The sequence below is a fragment of the Aegilops tauschii genome, chromosome 7 (genome assembly GCF_002575655.3).
Source record: "Aegilops tauschii subsp. strangulata cultivar AL8/78 chromosome 7, Aet v6.0, whole genome shotgun sequence".
NCBI lineage: Eukaryota > Viridiplantae > Streptophyta > Magnoliopsida > Poales > Poaceae > Aegilops > Aegilops tauschii.
In genome coordinates, this window is record NC_053041.3 from 271,419,491 (window position 1) to 271,445,253 (window position 25,763).

The 25,763-nt window shown below is 41.6% G+C and overlaps 1 long non-coding RNA gene across 3 annotated transcripts; it reads left to right on the forward strand.

Moving 5' to 3' along the window:
* The first annotated feature begins 524 nt into the window (after nt 1-524).
* Nucleotides 525-24,326, forward strand: LOC109740610 (uncharacterized). Of its 3 annotated transcripts, none has more exons than XR_002227365.4 (7): nt 525-865; nt 5,272-5,390; nt 5,460-5,646; nt 5,718-5,838; nt 15,073-15,196; nt 16,982-17,264; nt 22,670-24,326. It is a non-coding gene; the product is annotated as an uncharacterized lncRNA (long non-coding RNA). The 3 variants fall into 3 exon arrangements; XR_005763546.3 differs by lacking the exon at nt 22,670-24,326 and adding an exon at nt 20,123-20,357; XR_012188520.1 differs by lacking the exon at nt 22,670-24,326 and adding an exon at nt 18,033-18,093.
* Nucleotides 24,327-25,763: the final 1,437 nt, after the last annotated feature.

Genomic DNA, 25,763 nt, shown 5'->3' on the forward strand with positions numbered 1-25,763 from the left:
GAAGCAAAACCGTGCCTCTCGCGGAAGGAAAAAAACAGAAAACATGTTTTTTTTTCGTTTCCGAGAGGCACGACCGTGACTCCGGCGAAAGCAAAACCGTGACACTTGTAAAAAAAGGAAAAAAACGCGCTTTTTCGCGATTTTTTTTTGATTTTTTATCCAAAAGCTAAGGAAGACTGATGAAAAACCGAAACGTCAAAAAAACCCGAAAAAACCATTTCAAAAGCCAAAAACGCGTGCGGAAAAATTTAAAAAAATTCAGAGGGAGCGCCCAGAGCGTGACACGTGCGGACGGCTGAGAGCGCGCCAAGTGACGCTGGTTGTTGTGAGGCTCCCGAAGGAGCGCTCGTCAACTAGTTGCTTCCTAAAAAAAGCATTCACGCTTTATATTAAATCAACATCCATCCCTTAAGAAAAATCCATAATTCCAGATTTGTTGCTCTTTTTTTTTTTGAGGTTTCGAGGTCTGTTGCTTGGGCCTTATTTCCTTGAGCTCAACCCATCCCCCGGGCCCAAACCTCTGCGTCCAACCTTCTTTCGCACCCGTGCAGTCTGCGACGCGCGGTTGTGGGGTGGCGCAGGCGTGCCGCCGCCGCGGCCAGGAAGCCGCGTCCGGCGCCCCCGAACTGCCGCCCTCGTCTGTTTGCACCGTGTCCCTTGTCTCACCTCCCTACGCGGCCACTAAACGCCGTCGCCACGAAGTTCCGTCGCCTCCGCTCGGAGACCGCTTCCGGAAGATAGGCAGAGATTTGTCATTGCGGGGGCTTCGCCACGCCCCCCGGGTGCAGGACAACTGGTCTATTTGGAGATTCGTCGACTACATCGCTGGAATTTTCTCCATCTTTACCAACTCCGGTCGCCATCAGTGAGAGCCTCTGTCCAATTACTTCGTTACATTTCCTCCAAACAAATTTGTTGTCGTAGTTAATTATGTCTTTTGGTTTTCTCGGTTCGGGCTTTAGTTCGTACAGTTTACTAAATACAACAACCGAATTCATCAGTTTTCTAAACACAACAACCTAATAATTAACTACAAATTTGGCAATTAGACATTAAAAGATGCTGCGAGGTAGTTTAGTGTTCCATGAATTGAGGTCAGGCTGTGTTGTCCTCTAGTCCTTGTAAATAACTTTGTTGTTTCCCCCTAATAATAATGCAAAAGGAAAGCTCCTGCTGTCACCCGTCAAAGAAAAAATCTGGGAACCAACAGTTCGGTTCACCAGAATTTCAGTTTAGTTTCAGTTAGACCAAAAAACCTTCCTGGATATGTCATTTGCTCCTTTTATACTTATTTAGAGCTTGTTGATTAGGAATTATGTGATTTGTGATGTTCCTACCAACCCGGAGGTGCTCGATGAAATACCCCTCAATCATCCCCGCTATGCCAAGTTAGTTTCTCTGTTAATCGATTTTTGTTAGACAAAAGGCATTGCGCCCAACTTTAAATTAATAAAGCCCTAGACGGCAGAAGAGGATACAAGATATCGTGGAAATCAGGCTATGACGAAAACAAGGTTTACGAGTCAAAAAGTCGACGAGTCGTTCCGAGGTTGAGACTCATAGACTAAGTGTGACTAATTGACAATAGTCGACACTGAAGTTGTGACTCATAGACTAGTCGACACTGAAGTGTAGTCGGCCCTGGAGTTGAGACTCATAGACTAGTCTATAGACTAGTCTTGACTAGTCCTTGGACTCATAATCCATGGACGAAAAAGAACAGGAACACATGTAAAAAAAGAACAAGAACGAGCAAATACTAAAATGACGAGATATGCCACTTCACCTATTCCATGCGGATTTCAATTTACCTTCTATTTTCGTGGCTTCGTATTTCCGCCAATTGCAATGGCTTATTTATTTCTTTATTATGTGCAAAAAAGGATTGTCTAGTATTTTTTTTAGTTTAAGTTATATGAACTCGCCCCCAAGACCTTGTTGGCCGAAAACATTGCTGACCATAGGCGAGGTGAATGCTGGAGCTAGATGATGCGAGAGAAGGCGACGATTCACTAAAGAATCCTGCATCTGTCTATTATAGGAAGGTCGCAAGTTTTCGCCACACCATTTATCTCCACTTCTATAGAGGGCCACTTGCCCCCTCGCCTTGGCTCGAAGAGCGCCTTACCGTAGGTAGTTGGAGAGGCTCACATGAGAGCCCGTAAGGAAAGCAACTGACAAGACAAGACGACCAAGGCAAGAAAGTCAAAGGGCATGATGGCCCAACCAGAGCTGAGTCCAACCACGAAAAGTACCACTAAGACTGCCAACCAACCACACAATGACCAGGCAGAAGACCCTAGTTCCTAAGGTGGTGCCTCCAATAAGGAGTTGCACTTGCTGGAATGACACCAAAGAGCATCGCTGTCGCCCGACACTGGTAGTGCGGCAAGATTTTCACTTTGGTACCATGACCACCATTAATGAAATTGCACAGGCCCAAGGTTGAGGGTGACTGAAACAGGCAGGGATATCCAGATGTTGCTGAGAGTGACTGTCAGCGGCTCCCGACCATGAGTGACCCACATATGTCATCTCACCGCCCTCATGATCAAGATAGCTGACCAACACCACACATTGTGGCACCCGCCGCTCAGGGCTGCTGGCCCGACTTCCAAGAATTCCTACCTTCACCGCCTCCCAGTGGACTATGGGCCACCTACGCATAGTCGGCCATCACAGCTATCGCGCCAACACTCCCTCAAAATATCCTACCTGCACCATCCACTCGCCGTGCCAACACCGACAAACAACAACCATGACAATCACGTGGTTGCCCCTACAATGACGGGCCGACACACAGTAGATATGCATTCCTATGCCGACAAGGAAAACTGGGAACTCGCGGATGGAATGTCCATGACCTGCAAACCGAGCATGTCTGGGTCATGGTATCTGCTGCGGGCACCAGACAACCAGCCGAGGAGGCTTACTGGCTATGGCCCCCACTCCCAAGTACCAAGCATAGCATAAAAAAACTGAAGTCTATCTTGTGTGTTTTGCATTGTATAACTAAATTTAATTTTCTTGATGGCATGTCTAGGCTCGTGTCATGAGCATCGAACATCTGCTTGACTCAAGAAAACTTAAAGGTTTCACTATTCTTGAATGACAACATTATTCCTGAGCATCGAACCTATGAGTGATAGAATTTCGATGTTCCAAAATATGAACATATTTAAAGCTAGTAGCTTAAAGCTAATCTTTTGTAGTTAGTGCACATCTTACGAAACCTCTATATTAGCTTCAATACATTTACTCCATAAACCGTGGATAATATGTTTTGTTATTTTGTGACGGGTTCACAAAGCTTACAAAGAGACGAATAATGCTAACCCAATTCACTTGCAATGTAAGTTGATAAAAAAGGGTAATTTGACGGTGTATACATAGAGAGCGATGATTCAACTAATAATTAAGATCTACTTTATGTGCTTAAGATATTCTCGTACAATATCAAGAATGTTTTCTTTACCTTCATTCGCACGATACTTGAGCAAGTATAATAAATTTTTTGTCCTCGACTCATAACCATCCTGCATAAGCAATATATGTAGTTATCACAAATATTTCACGTGCAAGGTCTAAATATGTGCAACGAAGAATACTCACGGTGCAAACCGGACGAACCAATTCTTTACCATTTCACGAGAGCATAAAATCAAAAACAAAATAGCCAGACACATTCCTGCAGTTGAAAAATTAATATTATCTTGAATATAGTGATAACAAAAATAAATGCTTTGTATCTTGAATGTTATGATAATAAAATATGTAAATTTACCCGTTTGTAGTCATTGGAATACCAGTCGGAAATATATGTTGCCATCTATATATATCGGAACTCTAGCCGGGTTGCGCGTGCACTACTTCGAGTGCGTCTTTTAAGTCCCTCGCAAATCTATAGAGGGTCCAGAATATATGCATGACATGTATTTTTGTCGATGACGTGCAATATGTATCGGCCAAGTAATGCATATGGAAGATAAATCTACAAGTGTAGTTATTAGAAGCCATAAATCATGACAACAATGGACAAGAGACCTTACTTATCAAGTTGCACGATGACATGTTGTTGTCTATCCTAGGCCAGCTATCAAACAATGTATTTGGCTTCACGCAGAAATTTAGATCTTGTGTTGAATCTAACATCGTGGACTGAGCAGGAACAATTGTTTAGAAACATGTTGATACTAATGATAATATAATTCATATGATTGTGGTAACTAAAAAAAATTTATAGATCCATGAAGTATACAGGAGGGTCCATAAACAATAAGACCATGCGATTATACATACGGCCATGTTAAAACAATCATTGTCATAGACGGCTCATTGTTAAGTATGCCCTGAAGTTTTCTTAGACATAAGCCCATTGGATGGGTTGTCGAGCTTCGCACCCATTCTTTCTTGAAAAAATAATTGGTAAGAATCATAATAGTGTATATTGGCACATGATATATTTTTAAATGTTGCTTGCTCCAAACACCCGGCCTCATCGATCGACATATGTACGTGTAGAGCCTGACAACTAATTCATGTGGATCCGTGGGCCTGATGGAGATTGAGAGAGGACGTTTGTCTTCGACTCCGTCAGTTGAATTCTTCAGGAGCACAACATCAGAATTAAATAAATTTTCTTCATCATCAGATTGGTAGTATATCAGATATCCTTTTAGCTTATTCAGGTCTGGTTCGAGCAATACGACAACTAATTTCTGTCGAAAGTGTTTCATATCCTTCTGCAAAATATTTTTTAAAACCAACTTAAATACAATTGAGATAAAATAATGAGATCATGTATGAAAATAAAATACTTTGGTGAAATTATTAGACAGTACATCTCCTGTCCAATATTCCATATAATTTAGCATAAACAGTCTACATGATCCACTATGATATTACGAATCAAATAGAGAAATTATTTGAATAAGCATGCAGATGGGTATCCTAAAGCATCATTTTGTAATATTGTAGCGGATCGTGTGGACTGTTATGCTAAATTATATGGAATATTGGACAAGAGATATATTGTTTGATAATTTCACCCAGTTATTTCATTTCATTTTCATACATGATCTCGTTATTTTATTTCAATATTGTATTAAAGTTGAGTTTTTAAATATTTTGTAGGAGGATATGAAATACTTTCGACGGAAATTAGTTGTCTTATTGCTTGAGTCTGACCTGAATAAGCTAAAAAGAAATCCGATATACTACCAATCTGATGATGAAGAAAGTTTACCTAATTCTGATGTTGTGCTTCTGTAGAATCCATCCGACGGAGTCGAAGACACACGTCCTCTCTCAATCCCATCATGTGATCCATGTGAATTAGTTGTTGGGCTCTGCAACTACATCATGTCGATCGGTGATGCTGGGTGTTTGGAGTAAGCAACATTTAAAAATATATCATGGGCCAATATACATTATTATGATTCTTATCAATTATTTTTCAGGAAGGAATGGGTGCGAAGTTCGACACCCCATCCAATGGGCTTAAGTGTGAGAAAACTTCAGGGCATACCTAACATAGAGCAGTCTATGGGCAATGATTGTTTCAACATGGCCGTGTGTATACTGGCATGCGATGAGGTCTTATTGTCCATAGTCCATCCTATACACTTCATGGATATACAATTTTGTGTAAGTTATCATAATCATATATTATATCATCTTTAGTATCAACATGTTTCTAAATAGTTTTTCTTACTCAGTCCATGATGTTAGGATTCAACACGAGATATAAAGTTTCACGTGAAGCCAAATATCCAGATGCTGGGAACACTGTTTGATAGTTGGCCTAGGGTAGACAATAACATCTCATCGTGCAACTAGGTAAGTAGGTCTCTTGTCCATTGTTGTCATGATTTATGGTTTATAAGAGCTACCACTTGTAGATTTGTCTTTTATATGCATTGGTCGGCCGATACATTTTGTACATCATCGCAAATATACATGCCATGTATATTCAAGACCCTTTATATACATCACATTCATCAGAGATTAAAACTCTAAGGCATGCAGTGAAATTACTGAGATTTGTGAGGGACTTGAACTACGCACTCGAAATAGTGCAACCCTGACTGGTATTCCAACGAGCAAGAATATGTAAAATTATATATTTTATTATCGTAACATTCAAGATACAAACATTTAGTTTTATTCTCACTATATTCAAGATAACGTTAAGTTATTCAATTGCAGGGATGTGTGATTATTTTGATTTTGATTTTAACTCCCTGGAATGGTAAAGAATTGGTTCGTCCGGTTCGCACAGTGACTATTCTTTGTTGCACATTTTTAGACCTTCCATATGAAATATTTGTGCTAACTACATATATTACTTGTGCATGATGATTATGAGTTGGGGACGAAATTTGTATTATACTTGCTCAAGCATAGTGCGAATGAAGCTAAAGATAACATTCTCGATATTGTACGAGAATATCTTAAGCGCATCAAGTAAATCTTAATTCGCAATAGATTATTAGTTGGATTATCGCTCTCTATGTATACATCGTCAAAGAACCTTTTTTATCAACTTACATTGCTAGTGAAGTGGATCTCAATTATTACCCAATTGTTATTGGCTATCATTTCTTTACATGTTAAAATTAACATGCATTATTTTTATATATAACACCATTAAAATATTTCAAATGGCCGTGGCAACGCACCAACAAAATTTAAATTTGACTTTTCTTCATCCACAATGAACCGGCTTAGCTGGCGGTTCGACGGTGAACCAGTCAATCAACCGATCACTCAGGAGTCCTGCAACTTTGAACTACACCTACAATGTTTTAGTTGCTCATGTACCACCTCTTGGCAGAAGCTGAAAAGCGTGAACAGTATTATAGCGTATCTGTTTCAGTCTGGCATACAACTGCATGATATTGCTTCAAAGTGTTACTCTGCTCTTTGCATCTCGCTGGTCAGTATTCTCGATAGGATGGGCGAATAGCCGAATACTATAATCTTCTTAGGTATCTTTATATACAAACTAATGGTCGATAGGATGGGCGAATAGCTGAATCCTATAATCTTCTTAGGTATCTTTATATACAAACTAATGGTCGATAGGATGGGCGAATAGCCGAATACTATAATCTTCTTAGGTATCTTTATATACAAACTAATGGTCAAAGTTATATCTTGAAGACCATCAATGTCCAAAAGATCACTTATTTGTGAACTGGAGGGAGTAGTATCCTTTGTAGGTTTATCAACAAAAGCTCGATTAAGAGGCAACTGCCCCTGCAAATGGTTAAGAGGCTCACTGGACCATTAGTTCTGATTTTACTTTTGTTTGGTGCATACACGATATATCTTTGGTGGAATCTAAGGAAGTGGTTGAGCAGTAGTTACTATTTTGATGGAAAGCTCGGTTCCTTTGTTTCTATTCAAGATGTGATTTTTTTACATGCATCCACAGTACCTTTGGAAAAACGTTGCACAAAACCGCGCTCCAGGTGTACAGTTGGCAAAAAAAGATGGAAGGTGAAAAAGCTGTGGGTCTAAACTCTTCACTCTTCAGGAGCTGCACACGGCAAATTGCTGGTTAAGTCCGCTGAGTGATTGGACCATTCTACTTGGGTGGTGGCAAGCTATCACTATGGAACTGAGGAGTGCCCTCTCAACATCCTTTGAAGCTTCTCTCCTAACCAAACACATCACATACTCCATCACCGCTGTATCACAAGGCAGTGTGATCCTCCCATCATTTGTGAACCCAAACTCCTCCTGAGACATCCTCAAGAGTTCCTGGAAGACTCTTGCGCGGAGGTACACCAAGGGGATCTTGTACCGCCTGCCGTCGAAAGAGTAGACAACACAGTGGCCCTTGTCTGCAACTGTACTGCATGATGGGTGTATCTCCTTGCCCGCTATAGTTGCCCTTCTTCGCCCGATAGCACCCACTGCCTGCCACTTCTTGGAAAGTTGAGCTAGCTTCTTGGAGCTGATCGTGGTCGCTTGTTTTGTTTTTTTACCAAGATGGGTTGTGACTCTGAGAAGAAATGGTCAGAGGAAAAAGTGGGTCTGTGTGTGGTGATGGTTTGTGCCATGAGCATGTATTTACAGGAACCGGGTGTGATGGGAGGGTATGCATCTTTGGTTCTACAACCATCAAAGATAGCAAGTTGTCCAGGGACAAGGCATTTGAACTCCCTTGTTGAGATGTTGCTATATGTTTCCGCAAGATTTAGTGCACTGGACCATTATCGTTACATGGTGGGACATCTTTACTGGCTTGGTATGTAGCTGGCCATATCTGTGGGCTGAGAGTATTTTGACACAGAAGTAAAAAAAATTCCAGGCGCCATTGTAGAATTTTCTAGATCTGACATAACAAGCTTACTAGCAAAATATCCTTTCTACGGACAAAGAATTTATAATCGATCATATAGGGATTTTTCTTGAAGGGTGGGAAAGAGATGTGCGAGGTGTGGATGGACGGACCATCACGGCCACCAATTCCCAAAATAAGGTTTCTTGGTTACATGGCTTCAGATGCTTTACACATTTGAGCTGTCAAGACAAATTAGAACATTACTCGAGGCCTCTTTAGGGGGTCTTATGGCTGACCTCCGAAGTTCTTTTTCTTTTGAAGAATCACCGCGAGAGAGTGGGGAGGGGGCTCCACGAAAAAACCCTCCCCCTTCCCCTCCCGCAGGCGATAGGGAGGGCCACCCCAGTGCCGCCGGTCTCTACCTCTCCGCCCACCTCCTCCCCTCGCCTTCGCCGGGCAAAGCCCGGTCGGCGTCGGTGGCGGCGGAGCGTTCTCTCCCCTCGGTTGACGGAGGTTGGCGCGGGCGGGCGTCCTCCGGCTGGTGGCCGCGCGCGACAGCGGTGGGGGCTCGTGCGTGTTCCATTCCCGTGGCTGCGTCTGGATGTGGCGTGGAGGGCTGTGCGGGGCCCCTCTAGAGTGGCCGTGGTGGCCGGATCTGGTTTGTCCAGATCTGGCCGTCGGCTCCTTGGGGGGCGCGGAGCTTCCCTTTGGTCATGGTGGCGGCCCCTGGATGGGATTTCCCTCCGGTGACGGGTACTGATGTCGAGCTAGGAGTAGATGGTGTGTCGTCACTCTTCCTACCATGGTTGAGTGCGTTGTGATGTGAGCGGTGCACGCTATCTCGCGACAGGGATGCCGGGGCGGCGGCCCCGGATGGTGGTTCGCATGGTGGCGGCTTTCCTCCTGGGTTGTGTGGGCAACAGGAGGTGTTGCGACGGGTAGCTCGGACGTGCCCTCTCTCTCTCGGAGGGGCGGCGTCCTGATCCGGATCTGGGGACCTGACATTGTCGCGTTCCTCATGGCGGCCTCGTGGTGGCACAGATGAGTTGCCGAGCGAAAACTCCATGCCTTGGCGCCGATGACGGCGACACCCGTTGGTGCCGCGCTCTTCTTGAAGACGTTGTTGTGGTTCTTCTCTCCGTGTCAGGGCTCCGGGTGAAGATCTTTGTCCGTGTGGACTCGGCAGCGGCGACGCTCTGCGCCGTTCTCCCTCTTGGGGGCGTTGTCATGGAGCTTAGGTGTGCTAGGTTGTAGCGTGGGGTGTGTTTAGTTCTCCCAGTGCTCTTTGCTGGTAGCATAGTCGCGTGCGTTCTGTGTCTGCCGGTTATTTCCGTGTCTGCCGGTTATCTCAGGATTGGCTTTGTAAGAGGGCTACCTCACCATCTTGTATCGTTCGGCCATGTACTTCTTCGGGTGTTGCTTTATATATAAAGCGGGGCTTTCGCCTGTTTCGAGAGGGGGCTCCACCACCTGAATATATTATTCAAAGTTGCCAGGACAGAGTTTGGCACAAGCACGTGTAAATGTGAAGAAAGGCATAGACGCCAAGCATTAGTGTCATCCTTATGACCGGCCTTGGTGAACCAATGAGACCGGTTGGTGAAGTCGTCGAGGATGTTCCTGACTGTGATTTACATGATGGAAAACCATGGCATTACGGGCGTCCCAGATCTTTCATAGGATAGCACGAACCGAGGACCTCTGAAGTTATGTTTAAACCATTCGAAGCAATATGTTCTTGGTGTGCCTTCTTGTTCTTAAGCCCTATTAGGAGGGAATGCATTGTGTTATCAGGTCCAGGCTTCAGTATTTGCAATCATATTTTATGGATGAGGTGAGGACATTTATCAGGGCTTCTGAATCAATTGTATAGCTAGTAGGTGAACAAATGGTCCATGACTCCCGTGTGTCATCAATGACACTAGTTGGCAACTGGCAGGTAAGAAGGCCATGAGTTTGCTCATGCAGTGTTGGCTATAATGGAGGCAATATGATTAGTGCGGTTGCTACATACATTTGTGGTCCTGGCGGAGGCCATAGCTGTGAATAAGTGGTTAGATGATTGGATACGCACTGCACAAGTGGGTAACTTAGGATGTTTCATGATGCCTTCCTTAGCTGATAGGTCTCACTTCTCTTTTGAAAAGTATGAAGCTCACTTCATGGGCTTCGAAGTAGTACTAGCAAATAGAAATACTGAGTATTGAGTTGTGTAGTGGCTAAGAGATATTACTACAACATGTAGGCCCCAGATTCATATGAGGCCTACCGAAGCACATCCTTTGTTAATGGTGTATAGAGGATTGGGTCTGCTAGTTGGGTACATTACTTAAAAAAAGACATTAATCCGGTTAGGAAGGTTGTTGGTTGTTCAGGCAACTTGCTCAACAATTTCATACGGCCATTGCACCTTGTGGTCTGATTATTTTGATATTTTCCAGCATCTCACATGCCATCCAGTTCTTAGTATCTTCATGTGATTCCTAGTTGGCTTCTTTGGTGGCCTCTCTAATACAGTGCAGAAACTACACTAGCAGTAGTAGCACTAGATATTGTTTCAATGGGCTAAACTTGATTCTTTCTTCTTCTAATCACAATGTGATTATTTTTACATGCATCCATCTGTACATCCACAGTACGGCACCCTTGGAAAAACGTTGCACAAAAGGTGTGCTCCAAAAGTACAACCGGGAAAAAAGATGGAACATAAAAACAGGAAGAAAAATCTGGAGATGTTCACTCTTCAGGAGCTGCGCACAGCAAATTGCTGGTGAAGTCCAGTGGCTGCTTGCATCATTCTGCTTGGATGGTGGCAAGTCGTTATAATGGAGTTGAGAAGCGCCCTCTCAACATCTTCAGAGGCCTCTCTCCTGAGCAAACACATTACATACTCCATCATTGTCGTATCACATGGCAGTGTGATCCTCCCCTCACTTGTGAACCCAAACTCTTCCTGCGACATCCTCAGGAGCTCCCCGAAGATCATCGTGTGGAGGCACGCTATGGGGATCTCGAAGCGCCTCCCGTCGGAGGAGTAGACAACGAAGTGGCCCTTGCCTGCAACTGAGCTGGAGGATGGGTGCACATCCTTGTCCGTTGTTGTGACCCTTCTTCGCCCGATGGCACTGATTCCTTGCCACTTCTTGGAAAGTTGAGCTAGTTTCTTGGAGCTCATCATGATCACTTGTTTTGATTTTGAAGATGGAATGTGTCTCTGAGAAGAAATGATCAGAGAAAAAAGGTCAGCTTGTGTGTGGCCATGGTTTGTGCCATGATCATGTATTTATAGGGCGCGTGTGTCATGGTAGGGTCTGAATCTTGTACAACTATCACAAAGACCAAGTGTTCCAGAGACAACGCCATGATCTCCCTTGGTGTGATGTTGCTATCTGTGGTTGCAACTTGCAAGATTTGTTGCCCAGGACCATTTTTCTCACATGGTGGAGCCATCTTTGCTGGCTAAGTGCATAATTCATCATCACAGCTGGTTGAGCTTTAACATGCGCACACAGCGGTACAAAGTTTTGGGTACAGCCCTTTAACTAGCTTGATTTGAGATAATGAATATATTTACTGACATATTGGCCCTTTTATATGCTATTATGCAGTTTTTGCGTGCCTGATTAATTTTGCATTGCGCATGTTCAGTGTTATCTTAACATGAGGTGCATTGCATCATTCCGCCATCTTACGATTTCAGGAAATCTTAGAGAAGTTACTCTGCTGCATTTACTGATTTTCCTCATCTCCCTTTCGCTGCAAGTGTCATGTGATTGACTCAAGATGACTTAACTATCACCACATCTTGTAGAAAGGTGGATCATGTAAATGTAATACAATAATCTGAGCAAACTAGAGGTTCCATGTTCCTATTTAAACCTTTTAATTCAGGTTTCAGCTGATACAAAAACTCGTATTTCCGCTTAGATTCTCCTATAGGCTTGGAGTCAGGAACCTTGGGGGGTTGGCCAAGCAGTACTACTGTTATTAGGTTAAGACTTAAAAAACACCAATTACTTACATACATAAATACAGCTATGTTTCTACCACTAGTCTAGGGTGTTTAAATTCCACAGGATTTTGTCAAACTTCCCAATGGCTCTGTATGCATGCAGCCCAATCCTGTGCTTATTACCATACCACTATAGGGTTTATTGGTCACATGGCTTCAGGTGATACTCTTCAGGAAGGATCAACGGTTAAGATCTGAACATAAGTTTAAACCTTGCCAAGTAATTTGTCATTGATGTGGTTTGTTGTGCTTAAGCATTTTTCTGTTGAGAAGCTAAAAGAATTTGTTCCTGTTATGGTTTAGGAGGGAACGGACTGAAGATAAACACATCGTATTATCAGATCTAGGCTTTTCGTATTTGGAATGCTATTCTATGGATGAAATGAGGATATTCCTTGGTTGTGAATCTAATGTATATCTGGTAGGTGAACAAATGGTCTATGACTTACGCGTAGTAATCAATGACAGTAGTTGGTGAGCAAACAAGGCCATGAGTCTATGCATGCATTGTTCGCTACAATGGAGGCAATGTGATTTAAATTGGATAGTACTGGGCCAATTTGCAGTTGGCGCATGCACTCGTGGTCCTTGCAGAGGTCCTAGCTGAGACGTGGTGGTTAGATGGTTGGATACATGCATACTGCAGAAGTAGGTTACTTAGGATGTTCCGCAGGGGCTTCCTTGGATGATGAAGCTCATTTTTCTTATTTGAAACTTATGAAGGTCAGTCACTTCATGAGCTTCTCAGTGGTATACTAGCAAATATCAGTACTGCAGCCTGTAGGCTCCAGATTTTGTAGGAGGTTTACAGAAGCAGCACCTTTTGTTAATTGTGTATAAAGAATTGGATCTGCTGGTTTGGTACAGATTTTTTCCGACGTTAAATCCAGTTGGAAGGTCTTTCTTGATTCAAGCAACTTGCTTACAATTTCATACAGCATTTGGTATTGCAACTCACTTCTTTGATGGCATCCATACATAAAAGAATATTGTAGACTCTAAAACAGTACTCCCTTCTTCCTATAATATAATGTTATTACAACCTAGTAGTAACAATATAGTTTCTCTTCGTTTGTTTTGCCTTTTTGCCTTCGCTGTATAGACTCTAAAACGTGTGTCTTGGCGTTACTTGTAGTACAAAATGCTATGTATGTAGATGCATTTGGGAATGAGAAAGAAAAAAAAAGTTGTTAGATATTGTTTCAATGTGGTAAGCTTGATCCTTGTATTCGAAATCACAATGTGATTATTCTTACATGCATCCATCTGTACATCCACGGGACAATTGGAAAAAAGCCGCACAGAAGTGTGCTCCAAAAGTACGTCCGGGAAAAAAAAGATGGAAGTTGAAAAAAGAAAGAAGCCGCAAGATCTTCATTTTTCAGGAGCTGTGCACAGCGAATTGCTGGTTAAGTCCGCTGTTTGGTTGCATCACTCTGCTTGGGCGGTGGCAAGTCGTCACTATGGAACTGAGGAGTGCCCTCTCAACATCTTGGGAGGCCTCTCTCCTTAGCAAACACATCACATATTCCATTGTCGTTGTATCACAAGGCAGCGTGATCCTCCCATCGCTTGTGAACCCAAACTCCTCCTGAGACATCCTCAGGAGCTCCTCGAAGACTGTTGTGCGGAGGCACACCAGGGGGATCTCGAACCGCCTCCCGTCGGAAGAGTAGACGACGAAGTGGCCCTTGCCTGCGACTGAGCTGCATGATGGGTGGATATCCTTGTCTGACGTTGCGAACCTTCGCCCGATGGCGCCAATGCCCTGCCACTTCTTGGAAAGTTGAGCTAGCTTCCTGGAGCTGATCATGGTTGCTTGTTTTGTTTCAAGGAGATGGGCTGTGACTCTGAGATGGAATGATCAGAGAAAAAAGTCGGTCTGTGTGTGTTTCTGTCGATGGTTTGTGCCATGATCATATATTTATAGTGGGCAGGTCTGGTGGGAAATCTGCATCTTCGTTTCCACAATTATCATAGATAGCAAATCGTCAGGGGACAAGACCATGAACTCCCTTGGTGGGATGTTCCTATCTGTACGTGGTTGCAACTTTGCAGGACTAAATGCGGGAAAGTATCCGGTGCTCCCAGCCTTGGGGTACTCCCGGTACTCCAATGTTAATAAACATTTTTTTAATGTTTCAAAAATTTCCGAAAAAACTGTGAATGTACCTACAAGCTCTAAAAATTTCAGGTCCAAACTTGAATCACACATTGAGAAAGAAAAATGTGAAATCTAGCATGAATAGTGTAAAGAAGAGACAAAAGCAACATTGACACTATTCAGATCTGTATCTCTCTTTTTTGTTTCTCAATCTACATTTCGATTTTGGACTTAAAATTTTTAGGTGATGTAGTGACATTCCTTGTGAACATTCTCATTTTTTCCCGGAAATTTTTGAAACATTTAAAAATTCCTTTTGACACTGGAGCATTGGGAGTACCCCAAGGCTGGGAGCACTGGATACTTTCCCGACTAAATGCATAGGACCACTGTCTCTCACACATGGTGGAGCCATCTTTGCTAGCTTGGTACGTGATAGTGGGTTCAGGTTTGAGATAGCTGTACAAGATAGTAGGACCCGTCCTTTAGTTTACTGAGAATTGTGTTTGAAGCAACGTACCTTATATTAGGTAATAAACATATTTACTAACTTGCTGCCCCTTCTGTGCGTTATTTTGCAGCTTTTGTTTTTCCAGTTATTTTTTTTACAAAAGCATTTTATGTTGCTTTTGCTGATTTCCCTCCTGCCCCTTTTTGTTTCAGGTGCTATGTGATTGGCTCAAGATGATTCAGCTATCATCATATTTTCTAGAATGGTGTGTAGTATAGAAATGTGCCGACAGTTAACTTGCAGCTTCGATCTGCCCTTGGGTGATACAATTAACCAGTAAACCACATTTCCCTTTGATTGTACTATGTTTCAGATACACAAGAACCTTGTGGTGTTCTAGTTGCCATAACAATATTACAGCATATTTAGATTAGGAAGACATTAATCACAAACAGCTTCACATCTGCCTCTTCATTTCTTAATCCTGATAGTATGGGTGTCTAAATTCCATAGGATGTCAATGAACTTTCTACAACTCTGTAAACATGCAATCCCGCTCTATTCATTGCCCATGACCTTGTAACTTCCAACAATGATCAATTTCAAATGCATTATACTACTTGATTTTAGCACTAAGAGTTTTCATTACTACTGTACACGATAAGTTTAATTAGTTAAATGGGCTCCCATGTCATGTTACAACTCTACTGAAGACCTCTTTAGGAGTTATAACAGAAGTTTAAACCTTGCCAAACAATGTTAGTGTGGTTTCTTGTCCCTGAGCTCTGCTTCTACCAACAAGCTAAAACAATGTGTTCTGGCCATTAAAAAGAATATTGTGGCTTGAGCGTTCAGAATGGTGTTAGCTTGTTAGGTTAACTTATGATCCATGACTTGCGTGTAATTTTGTTTTGACACCAGTTAGCAAAGCAGCAAGGCCATAAATCTGGTCATGCGATGTTGGCTGCAATAGAGGCAATGATTTGAACTGGATATCGGTGGGTCGACATGCAATTAGTGCATCGGGGTCCTTGTGGAGGCCAAAGTTGTTAGATGATTTGCGACGTAGTACGATAGGCAGTGGTACCATGTTGGGCAGAAGCATTATTCAGACAACTACTCAAGTCTGAGCTTTCGTCAACACGGAGGGGACATTTAGGACAGCGTCAGCTGGAGAGCCACCATCAAGTGGGTTCCTTGGGATGTTTCGTGCGACCTTCCGAAGCTTACTACATGGCCGTGGTACTGAGTACTGATCCGTGCGGTGGCTGAAAGACATGAGGGCAGGGGAGCATTGTGGGGCCTAGAGAGTTAAGAAGCAGCTTCCTTTGTTACGCATTAATTTGGTTAGGAAGGTCTTGGTTGGTTCAAGCAGCTTGGTGGACAATTCAATACGGCTGTTGTACCTTGTGGCCCGGTCCAATTGATTTCCAGCATCAATTCAGTTAGGAAGGTCTTGGTTGTGACGCGGTGCCCTCATTTCCTTGCTTCTTCCTGCATTCCTAACAGGCCTACAGAAATAGTGCAGCTAACATGGTTATCATCTCAACCAAATTCGTGGAAAACTGGAGATCATTTGGTACTGGCGCCAATTCTTTTGTCAATCGTTTCATCTCATTTTGTGCTGAAACAGGTTTCTTGATGGCATCTAGTGACGCACTTAGCAGATTCGTGAGTTGGCATATATAGTTTGTACTTTCTTACGCTTTATTTTGCATCGGAATTCGAGATTAAATCATATGCGAAGACTGGACGTTCAGATGATGGGCAGCAGTCAGAATGATGAAAAAAAAGCTTGTTATGTCTCTTGTTTCGTAACGTACTTCCATTTTCGCTCTTTGTTTTTGTGTCTAAACTTTTGGCTTGAAGGCCAAGATTCTGTTGAACCTGCTGTGGTTGGTTTCATTCGAACAGTATGAGACCCAGCAGGCTACTCCCTGGTGATCTAAAAATAGATACTCCCTCCGTCACGTAATGTAAGACGTTTTTTGACACTATACTAATGTCAAAAAACGTCCTATATTATGGGACGGAGGGAATAGATATTAAAGATGCATTTCCCGTGTTTATAATTTTTTCTTTTTGAGAAACTCACAGTGGTTTTCATTCATTTCCGAGCAGGTTACGGTCATGGAAAGCAGAATTACGCTGAAGCAGCTGTGTGGCGATGGAGGATTTCCCATGGCTGCAAGCTGAGAAGGGGTCCGATTCTGGGAGAATCTTGCAAAAGAACTGGCCCATGATCCTTTTACACATTGATATGCTGACGTGATAGTGATTACATGATCCGGGAACTAAGATGATTGACAGCTCTGGAGCACACATCTGATCAGCAGAGCATACAGGTGCAACCGTGCAAGCACACTGTGACCAAATACTGCTCCATTTGGAGCTGGATGCAAAGGTATCTATTTCTTTTTACCCGGGTTCAAGTCCCTTATACACAAAAAAATGGGTTTTCCAGTGCGGTGGGCCATATATATACGTCATCAAAGCACGGCAACTCAAAGCGGAATTGCTCTCAGCTCCCGGGCTGAGGCCCAGATTTTAAATTATTGGGAAAACTTTTAAGTTTAATGTTTCTTTTGAAAAAAAATACACAGATACTTATAGATGTATACTACTTGTTTGTAAAGTTTCACGGTGAAATACCATTTTTGCGAACCACAAAAGGAGATCATGGATTTCTAACAAATGTACTATTCACCATAAAAGTACATGATTTTGTTTTTTGTGTAGACCACATCAAAACTATTTCATCATGAATTTTTACACACATGTAGTATACATCTCCAAGTACGTGTGTATGTTTTCAGAACTTTTGGAAAATTGAAAAGTTGAATTTTGATTTTGAAAATCCTCTCTCAGCTCAAAGTCCCTATTTAAATTTAAAAGATAAAAAGTATTGCAATGCAAACTTCACACAAGCCTTGTTACTAGTACATGCAAATATGCAGTGCTGGGTCATCTTTCATGTATCCAAACGAGTATTATTTTCTGTATATAAATATTCAAAAATGCAGTTCACTTTTTTTAGAACAGTTCACTTATTTGCTTATTGTGTATTTGTTGCTACGTTGCTGATGGTCGTAGAAACTGTTGTTTGTATTTGTATATGCCTGCTAGGTTTTAGAAACACCTATAATTCTATTCATATTTATAACTGTTACAGGTACACTGATTTGGATTTAAAATCAAAGAAATTACAAAGTAACTCCTGTGACAAAGATTAATTTGAATGTTCACGGGTCAGTCCAGTTACAGATTAATTTGTATATGGCCTGGCCCAGGCTTTGAATATGGCCCACCCTAGGCAGATTTGGGCTCCAAATAGTAGTACGTCTACACTCTAGGCTGTGTAAGGGAAATTGTTGGGCGCACCTATAGTTTCCTCTGTTACGACCTGTATGCTCCAATCGCAACGCACGGATATCGGCTGGCCCAATACAGCACGGAAATGGGCTGGCCCAATACAGCACGGAAATGGGCTGGCCCAATACAGCACGGAAATGGGCTGGCCCAATACAGCACGGAAATGGGCTGGCCCAATACAGCACGGAAATGGGCTGGCCCAATACAGCACGGAAATGGGCTGGTCCAATAAAGTAGCAGCTCACGTTACAGTGCTCATCTATCTGGCTCATCCATCCCTCAAGAAAAAAATCGATGTTGCTCAACCACAGATAGACACATACGTAGGCATGTAGGCACACACACCATTTTTTTTCCTTTTTTTATATTTCAAATATCTAAGTACATATACTCCAATTAATTTATTTAAAATTTTAAAAACACTCACCATGTATTTGGAAAATGTTAAAACAGTGTGAAATTTTTGTTCTTCAATTTTGAAAAATATCCATGCATCTAAAAAAGACATATATGACATTTATAAAAATGTTGCCGTGTTTAAAAAAATGTTCATGACACTTTCAAAAGTGTTTATACAATGTAAAAAAATGTGCGTGTTTAAAAAATGTTTCGCACCATTATAAAAGTGTGTGGCTTTAAGAAAATGTTCATGCTGTCCAAAAATATGTTCATAACATTCTAAAAATATGTTACTATGATGTAAAAATGTTCAAGTAATATATAAAAAGTTTTGTACCAAAACAACTACAACAACAACAACTACTACTACTACTAAATCTTTAGTTCCAAACAAGTTGGGCTAGGCTAGAGCTGATACCAATAAAATCTCACAACCAACTCATGGTTCGGGTACATGGATAACCAGTGTGTTCATGTGTCTAGTTCCTTGGTGATATTCTAGTCTTTCATATCTCTCTTTATGGACTCCTCCCATGTCAGGTTCGGTCTACTCCGACCTCTCTTTACATTATTAGCACGTTTTATCTATCTGCTATGCACTGGAACTTCTGAAGGTCCGCACTGAATATGCCCAAACCATCTCAAACAATGTTGGACAAGTTTCTTTTTAGTCGGTGATACCCCAACTCCATCCCTACATTATCATTCCGGATCCAATCACTCCTTTCTTATGTGGTCACACATCCATCTCAATATATGCATCTCTGCTGCACCTAACCGTTGAGCATGTTGTCTTTTATCGGCTAACAGTCGTCGCCATACAACATGGTGGTTCGAATCGTCATCCTGTAAAACCTGATTTTTTACCTTTTGTGGCACTCTCTTGTCACATCGTTCTATAAAACACACCTTTTAAATTTTGCCGCACTCTCTTGTCACATAGAACGCCAGAAGCTTAGCGCCACTTCATCCATGCAACTTTAATTCGATAGCTCACATCTTCATCAATAACACCATCCTTTTGCGACATTGATCGCATATATCGAATGGTGTCCTTCTGAGGTATCACCTGCCCATCAAGGTTAACCTCCTCCTCGTGCCTAGTAGTACTGAAACCGCACCACATGTACTCGGTTTTAGTTCTACTAAGTCTAAAACCTTTCGATTTCAAGGTTTGTCTCTATAGCGCTAACTTTCTGTTAATCCTCGTCCGATTATCATCTACTGGCATCACATCATCTGCAAAAGGCATACACCATGGGATATCTTCTTGTATATCCCTTGTGACTTCATCCTTCACCAAAGCAAAATGATAAGGGTTTAAACCTACCCTTTGGTACCATTCTATTTTAATCAAAAAGTCACCAGTGTGCTTGTTCGAACACTTATGACATCATTATCTTACAAGTTCTTCATGAGGGTAACATACTATGTTGGGATTCTGTGTTTCTTTAAGGCCCACACATGACATTCCGTGCTATCTTATCGCAGGTCTTCTCCAAGGTCAATGGACACCATATTCGGGTCTTTTTTTTCCTCCCTATATCTCTTCATAAGTTGTCGAACCAAGAAAATGGCTTCCATGGTCGACCTCCAAGCATGAAACCAAACGGATTTTTGGTCACGCTTGCCATTCTTTCTCAAGCAGTGCTCAATGACTCTCTCTCATAGCTTCATTGTATGACTCGTCAACTTAATCCCATGGTAATTAGTACAGCATTGAACATCCCCTTTGTTATTAAACATTGGTACTAATATACTCCGCCCCCATTCTTCGGACATCTTATTTGCCCAAACATGAGGTTGAAAAGCTTAGTTAGCCATGCTATCACTATGTCTCCGAGGGCCCATCGCCTCGCCTCCTTTCATCCTTTTTAAAGCCTCCCTGATCTCAGACTGCTGAATTAACCACACAAAACGCCTTCTGGTATCATCAAAGAGGCGTATAACTCAATGGTAGAGCTCCCATTCTCTCCATTGAAAAACTTGTCAAAGTACTCCTGCCATTTATGTTTAATATCCTCGTCGCTCACCAGGAGTTCATCTGCTACGTCCTTGATGCATCTGACTTGGTCAACATCCCTCGCCTCCCTCTCTCGGATCTTGGCTATCATATAGATGTCCTTTTTGTCTTCCTTCGTGTCTGAGCGCTGGTAGAGATCCTCATACGACCGACCCCTTGCTCCACTCATATCTCGCTTTGCGACCTTCTTTGCTACCCTCTACTTCTCTATCTTGTCTGCACTCCTATTCAGGAGTAGCCGTGTAGGCTTATGAAGCAAATTTTCTTCTTTTGGACATCATCGTTTGACTACCATGTATCTTTAACTTTGCTTCTACTTCCCTGGGCACTGCAAACTCCTTTGCAGCCACCTTACGAATGCAACGCTATCTTTATCCACATATTGTCTTCATCACCTTCTTCCTTCCAAGGGCCCTCCTTAATGACCCTCTCCTTGAAAGCCTAAGCTGCTCCCTTAAACTTCCACCACTTCATTCTAGCTACTTTGGCATGCTTATCCCGCTGGATTAGAATCCGAGAGCGGAAGTCAGGCATCACAAGCTTATGCTGAGGAGCAACACTCTCTTCAGGTATCACCTTACAATCTAGGCAAGCACGTTTGTCTTCTTTTCTCGAGAGGATGAAATCAATATGGCTAGAGTTTTGACAACTACTAAAAGTCACTAGATGTGATTCTCTCTTTTTAAAGAGGGTGTTAGCTACGATCATGTCATAGGCTAGAGCAAAGCTTAGGACATCTTTTCCTTCTTAATTTGTGATGCCATTGGCGAAGCCTCCATGCACCCCTTCAAAATATGTCTTAGATGTACCCACATGGCCAATGAAGTTTTCTCCTATGAAGAACTTCTCGCCAACAGGTACACTCCTAACCATGTCCTCCAGGCCTGTCTAGAACTCCCTCTTAGTTTTCTCATTGTTGCCTACTTGCGGGGCATACGCATTGATAACATTGAGAACTAAGTCCCCAACTACCAGCTTGATCAGGATAATCCGGTCCCCATGCCTCTTGACGTCTACCACTCCATACTTGAGACTTTTGTTAATCAAGATGCCTACTCTATTTCTGTTTGTAACTTATCATAGCTTGAAGTTGGTATCCTCCACCTCATTCGCCTTCCATCCCTTTCATTTGGTTTCTTGAACACAAAGGATATCAACATCTCTTCACACCGATGTATCAACTAGCTCCGTAGGACCCTACGCTCTAGCTACATAAGCGGATCCTCCTAGGCTCAGCTAGCTTCCTTACCCTTTGCACTTGTCGAGTCAAATGCGAAGACCCTTACTCAATTTTCACTACACCCGGGCGTCGATGTAGCGCACCACTAAGGATGCGATGACCCGATCCTTGCTCACTTGTCACCGTATCTAGATCAACATATGGCGCACCACCAAGGGGGTGACGGCCTGGCCCTTGCCCATTTGACACCACACCCGGGTTCCGATATGGCGCGTCGCTGAATGCCCCAACGATGTTATTCTACGTTTCATCTCCATAAGAGTGACTGAGTTTTGATGTTGGCTCGCCAAGCCTATCACAACCCTCCTCCTTTACCAGGGTTTCGTACCATCCAGAGATTTTTCTACGTGTATTTGTAAATGTTTAACATTTGTTTAAAAAAATATCAAAACATGTATTTGAAGAAAATGTTCATCATGTATTTGAGAAATGTTCAATGTGTATAAAAAAATGTTAATATAAAAACAAATGAAAAGAAAAAGGAAATAAAACGAGAAAGAGAAAGAGAAAAAGAAAAACCTGAAGAAAATCGGTAAAAAAACACATAATGACAAAAGAAAAGACAACACGGAAGGTTATAAAACCATTCTAAAATGGTCCCTAGAACCTTCCCAGAACTGCTCCAGGGGATAGCGTTGAGCTGGCCCGTTTAGGATGCGCTTGGTATAAATGTAATTTAATACACGTGTATTAAATTTTCGGGTGTAATTTACATGTCAAGAGTTATTTTCGTCTAGAAACCAAAATGACGGACAGAGATCTATAACTTTTACAGGTGTAAGTGGAGCAAAACGAGGATCCAAGAAGGGCTTTAGTGGAGCGTCAGAGGCCAAGGCGAGGCTACATCTCATAATGAGCTCGACCTTTTCACCCAGGGGCGCGCTCGGCTGGCCCATTACCTTTGTTCTAGACGTGGCTTCCGGAGTTTTTCTCTCAGATTTTTTTTGGTTTTTTTACTTTCCTTTGGTTTTCTTCCCGTTTCTCTTTTCTTTCTGTTTTCTTTTGGTTTTATAGTATTTTTCTTTTTCCTCTTTCCCTTTAAATTCATAAACATAACTATTATGTACTCCCTTCGTTTTTAAATATAAGTCTTTTTAGACATTTCAAATGGACTACAACATACGGATGTATGTAGACATATTTTAGAGTGTAGATTCACTCATTTTGCTCCGTATGTAGCCATTTGTTGAAATCTCTAAAAAGACTTATATTTGGGAACGGAAGGAGTATACATGAACACATATGATGAACATTTTGTATCATGTATATGTTTTTCTTTTAAATCCATGATTTCTTGAAAAAAATACGTCAACTTGTTTAATACATGAATATTTTTTAAACACGTGATGAACAATTTATTGCACATATGAACATTCTTATGTACGTACATGGACATTCTTACGAACGTACATGCATGTTTTGACAACTTATTTTTTTATCACATTATACAAACAAAAAAATCTCAGGGTTAATGGCTCAAGCCAGGGTTGGCACATATAAGAGGGCCTTATGGCGTTTGCCTTACTGTTCAATGCATAACACATCAAATAGGAGGACTCGATAAGTGTCTCCATCCATGAAGGTGTAGCCCTTTGCTTGCCAAGTGATCCTTTTCGCGGTTGCGTCGTCCTCTGGGTGAACAAGACATTCTTCTTGAGGTAACCCTAGATTTCTCAGGTCCATGAAGGCTCTTGCATATGGTCAGGGAGTACATGGTGTTTGTCGGGCGGCGTGATCTACTCGGGGCTTCCCTCGGCGGGCATCCATGAAGTGGACCCCACCCAGTCGCCTTTGCCGGCGAGAGGGGACCTATTCGCCCTGTTTGGGAATTCAGATGAGTGGGGGAGTGCTCCGCTCGGAAAAGGCTCTTCCCTAGTCACTGGCATTCGGGTTGACTTGGATCTCAGGGATCTCAAGGGTGTCTGATAAATACCGGCGAACACGGCGTGCTCACCGGGTGGTGCCCTCCAAGCTGAGTGTGCTGCAGGAAGCGTCTCATCGAAGTGATCCGCAAACCTTGTCACTCAAACGATGTATGTAGAAAAAAACGCTACTTCTCTAATATAAGAGAGTCCAGATCACTGCGTAGTAAATATGCATTAGAGGGTGCACTGGTTTCTTTGGGACCGGCTACAGATCAATCAACTGAAAACATAATTTGGGTCAGTCGACTGACCCAAAGTTGTTTCAGTCGATTGAGCCTGCCCTCGACGCACTTGCACCACACTTTTCATTCTCGGAAACCTGGGCCAAGTCCCGACGATGGCCTGCACATCCATACACTTCTTCCGTCACCCTGTGCCTTCTCAGCCATCTGTTTCCATCACACATCCCTAAAAAAAAAATCTGTTTCCATCACACACACACACATGTTATCAGACACATGCATGGCTGTCTGAATAAATTGGGACGAACGTAGCAACATAAAAAAATTAATGGCCCAACAAGCAATGTACATGTATTTCCCGCAAAAAAAAAGCAATGTACATGTATAGTTTCAGAGAAAACCAGTGTAGTACATGCATATGGGAATTTCTCAAAAAAAAACATGCATATGGGAGTATCCCGTAAAAAGCATGGTGGATTACCAGGACCTTGGTGACGAACGCTACACACATGCCCAAATTGAAATACGGACCGACTACAGGAATTTGCACTAGTCGACTGACCGTAAAATTGTTTCAGTTGATCTACATTCATGCACACTAATCATGCAGCAATGTAGTCGTCCGTTGCCTAAAATTCTAATAATTGTGGTGGTGTCACCTTAAACAAAATAATGACAAAATTTGCACATAATGTACAGAGAAATTGTGCTTTTATAATATGAAAGAATAACAATATAATAGTGAAAATTTTACAAAAAAATAAGTTATCTAAGAAGGAATGAATTTGCAACAAAAATAAAATCAAAATAATGAAAATTTCTAAGAAAGAATGAATTAAGTCATTGGTTTATCATTTAAGAATAAAGAAAATAAAATAAATAATGACACAATTTGTACACAATTTACACGCAAATTGCGTATATTTATAATACGCGAGAGTAAGTGGTGGAATTTTCACAGAAAATTGAAGTTTCTTAAGAACGAACGAATTACTGACATTGGTATTACCATTTAAAAATAAGAAAATGGATGAAACTAAATCGAAATCAAATAAGAAAGTTTCTAAGAAAAAATAAATTACTTTGATTGATATTACCAACTAAGAAGAAATATAACAATGGCAAATTTTGCACTCCTACACCATCAACCGTACACCCCACCACCACCACCCCCTTAGAAACAAAATGAATAATGATAAAACTTGCACACAATACGTACATAAATTATGATTTTTATAATATGCAAGAATAAACATATATTATGGAACTTTTGCAAAAAAGATGTTTTCTCAGAAGAAATGAATTAGTGGAGTTGATAATGTCCTTAAAGAAGAAACAAAAAAATTCATAATAATGAAGTCTTCTAAACTAAAAAGAATCATTGGCATTTAATCTTACCCTTGAAGAAGAAAGAAAATAAAAAAAATCTTACTATTGACAGTACCCTTTAAGAAGAAAGGCAATAAAAAACAAGTAATGGCAAAATTTGCACCCAATTTACACAGAAATTGCGCTTCATTATAATATGCAAAATAAAGGTATTACCATTAAAGAACGAAAATAAAATAATATTAAAATTAAAGTGAAAACAAAATAATAAACTTTTCTAGGGAAGAATAAAACCCTTTAAGAAGAAAGAAAATAAATCAAAAATAAAACAATGAAATTTTCTAGGGAAGATTGAAACCCTTGAAGAAGAGAGAAAATTAAAAAAAACAACAGAACAAAATAATGAAGTTTTCTAGGGAAGAATGAAACCCTT